Raw genomic sequence first — 4295 nt, forward strand, 5'->3', positions numbered from 1 at the left:
TGTCCTCAGTCTCTCCAGTTAGAACACATCACTACTGTCCTCAGTCTCTCCAGTTAGAACACATCACTACTGTCCTCAGTCTCTCCAGTTAGAACACATCACTACTGTCCTCAGTCTCTCCAGTTAGAACACATCACTACTGTCCTCAGTCTCTCCAGTTAGAACACATCACTACTGTCCTCAGTCTCTCCAGTTAGAACACATCACTACTGTCCTCAGTCTCTCCAGTTAGAACACATCACTACTGTCCTCAGTCTCTCCAGTTAGAACACATCACTACTGTCCTCAGTCTCTCCAGTTAGAACACATCACTACTGTCCTCAGTCTCTCCAGTTAGAACACATCACTACTGTCCTCAGTCTCTCCAGTTAGAACACATCACTACTGTCCTCAGTCTCTCCAGTTAGAACACATCACTACTGTCCTCAGTCTCTCCAATTAGAACACATCACTACTGTCCTCAGTCTCTCCAGTTAGAACACATCACTACTGTCCTCAGTCTCTCCAGTTAGAACACATCACTACTGTCCTCAGTCTCTCCAGTTAGAACACATCACTACTGTCCTCAGTCTCTCCAGTTAGAACACATCACTACTGTCCTCAGTCTCTCCAGTTAGAACACATCACTACTGTCCTCAGTCTCTCCAGTTAGAACACATCACTACTGTCCTCAGTCTCTCCAGTTAGAACACATCACTACTGTCCTCAGTCTCTCCAGTTAGAACACATCACTACTGTCCTCAGTCTCTCCAGTTAGAACACATCACTACTGTCCTCAGTCTCTCCAGTTAGAACACATCACTACTGTCCTCAGTCTCTCCAGTTAGAACACATCACTACTGTCCTCAGTCTCTCCAGTTAGAACACATCACTACTGTCCTCAGTCCCTCCAGTTAGAACACATCACTACTGTCCTCAGTCTCTCCAGTTAGAACACATCACTACTGTCCTCAGTCCCTCCAGTTAGAACACATCACTACTGTCCTCAGTCTCTCCAGTTAGAACACATCACTACTGTCCTCAGTCTCTCCAGTTAGAACACATCACTACTGTCCTCAGTCTCTCCAGTTAGAACACATCACTACTGTCCTCAGTCTCTCCAGTTAGAACACATCACTACTGTCCTCAGTCTCTCCAGTTAGAACACATCACTACTGTCCTCAGTCTCTCCAGTTAGAACACATCACTACTGTCCTCAGTCTCTCCAGTTAGAACACATCACTACTGTCCTCAGTCTCTCCAGTTAGAACACATCACTACTGTCCTCAGTCCCTCCAGTTAGAACACATCACTACTGTCCTCAGTCTCTCCAGTTAGAACACATCACTACTGTCCTCAGTCTCTCCAGTTAGAACACATCACTACTGTCCTCAGTCTCTCCAGTTAGAACACATCACTACTGTCCTCAGTCTCTCCAGTTAGAACACATCACTACTGTCCTCAGTCCCTCAAGTCTAGTGACACAGCCATACATACTGTACATCTATGGTTACAGTATAGATATGTAGGACAGTCCCTTGGGTGTAACAACACATCACCACTGCCCTCAGCCTACTGTATAAAGATCTGTATAAAGATCTAATCTAGGGGTACAACCATATAAGAGGTGGTGTAGTGGAGGGTGAACATATCTAAATGCACGAGTGTTTACCCACGTTTTGTGGAAAATTTGCTTAGGGAGCATTACTTTACTCATTGCGAACAGCTATCAGCATTTTCCCCCCCAATTGTTTTTTAACCGCTGCATATGTTTATGGTTACAGCACAAGATAGATTAGTGCATTCCCTCGGTTGTTACAACACATTAGTACTGCCCTCACAGACATGACTAACCCACCACAGACCTTGTTGCTCTTAGGGTGCTGTTGGGAGAATAGAAACTCTATAGCTAAAGCAAGGACTGTTTCTGTTAAGTAAAGTACACAGGTGAGAATGTTACGGACTAGTAGAAATCAATACAGAGAATGATGTTTTTCCTTCTGTGAAGCAGAGCCCTTTCCTGCAGTTAAATGATCAAATCTCCCTCTAGTGGCCTCATGGGTGGAATGTTATTCATATTTGTAATAATTTGATATTCCAGTGTTTTTATGTCAAATGGATTTGTCATATTTCAGTCTTCTGTGATGGATACAAAGTATAATATTGGGATGCAAACTCAAAATGTAATACATTTCAACTCTATCTGCCATGGTAAAGGTGTCTTCTTTTTTTAAGCCCATAACCATGTGTGTGAGATGCATACTTTTGTTTCAAAGTAGATTTGTTTAAGACTACCAAGAAACCACCCTGATTTAGCAGGTGAGTATATTCCAGTACGGACTGTGTTTTGACAGCAGAGGTGTTTAGTTCTTATTTGCGAGGCGACAAGGTAGGAAGGCAATTTCTGTTGTCAGCTTGTGTATGAGCTGCCAGAACACACTCTCCTCTTACGCCTTCAGTGATCCAGTGATCCGATTTCCCGCTTCGCTCGGCTGGGCAGCACATGGTAAACACATAGCATTTTGTTTCAGGCCACAACTCCTGTCAAGCTTCTTGCTTGTCTCCCATTCGCCTCTCAGACACCTTTCCTTACATTTGCAGGCATACATGCACGCAGAATGCATTCACGCATTTGATGTCAGATACAAAGTTAAGTGTCTTCGACAGAGGAGTCAGTGAAGATAAAAGTAGACTACTGCTGGGTTTTCCTCAGCTCTACTTGCTGTTTAATGATTCATTCTTAATTTATCCAACGGTGTCCCATCCCCCTGTGCCCACACAGAACTGCTCTTTACATTGTAAACCATTTATAAAACCTCCCAAAGGCAGGGTGGTCTGTACCTCTCAACGGGTCTATTATTTTTAATAGCAAAGTGCAAAGAAAAGTTAATTCAGGTCGGGTGTGAGTTTCTGCTTGAATCTGGTTAGAAGGACAGTGAATTCTCTCATACTTTGAGAACTTGTACCAAGCTCCTGTGTGTATCAGACATATCGTTTTTTCTCTTAGAGATTATTCTGAACTGAAGACACGTGTAACCACGTTAAGTCTTAGCCTAATGGTGAGTAGTCATTCACTCTGAGTCGTTTGCAATGTCTCATGTATTTCGTGTACACTGTATATGTCTGAGTGTTAATTATTTCATGACTAATCAATTTTATTAGTTGAATTGAGTAAATGCATTCCTAGTTTTACAGAGTAATTCTTTGATTGACTCTACGTGTATAATTTAGTAGGTCCATTGATAGTTGTTAATTACACTATACACATAGCATATGCTTGGGTACCACCTTGACATCTCTGATCTGCTTGCCTCAATAAATGAATGCTAGAACATTGGTTGACAGGACTAGCTATTCGTATCTAGAATAATTGCATAACGGTGCATGTTAGACACATGAACATTATAGTCATACTGAGATGTGATGTAAGGCTTGCTACCTTCAGAGACGTTCAGGGCCTGTTCAATTTATTCACATATTATTGGAGTCTGATTGATAGATGCAGTTTATTATCATATTCAACATAATTTCTACATAATGGTTGGATAATCTCCATCCAACTACAAGGACTTGTGGTTGGACATGGTAAAGTTGGATTTGTGTGTGGTTCTGCAACAGAGATGAGCAGGTTGCGTAACATAAAAGGTAAAGGTGATAAGGATAAACCTATTAAACCAATATATCTCAAATAAGGAAATAGGAAACAGACTTACTCTTAACTTGGACGCACACAACTGGAAAGAAACTGAGAAATGGCTTGACTGGCTTTAAATACAAACTAGAATTGTGAATGAGCCTATCAGGATAGTCTTGATAATTACTTACTGGTGTGTGATTGCTTGAAAGTCAAAAGGTGAAGTGAACTTGCTTGATCAAGCCCATCTCAGCAATATGCTGCTCCACTCTGAGGGCTTATGTACAGACCTTTTAAAAAAGAGGTATCTCTTATTTTGTGCTCTGTGTACACACACACACGCACACGCACGCACGCACGCACGCACGCACGCACGCACACACACACACACACACACACACACACACACACACACACACACAGTTTTGTACAGTTAACCTTGTGGGGACACACAATTCAGTCAAAATCCTATTTTTCTTCACCCCTAACCCTAAACCTAAACCTAACCCTAACTCGTACTCTTACCCTAACCTTAACCCTAACCCTAACCTTAACCCAAAAACCTAACCTTAACCCTAAACCTAACCCTAGCTCCTAACCCTAACCCTAAAACTAACCCTAGCTCCTAACACAACCCTAAACCTGATTCTAATTCTAACCGTAACACTAATTCTAACCTTAA

The sequence above is a fragment of the Salmo salar genome, chromosome 11 (genome assembly GCF_965601325.2).
Source record: "Salmo salar chromosome 11, fSalSal1, whole genome shotgun sequence".
NCBI lineage: Eukaryota > Metazoa > Chordata > Actinopteri > Salmoniformes > Salmonidae > Salmo > Salmo salar.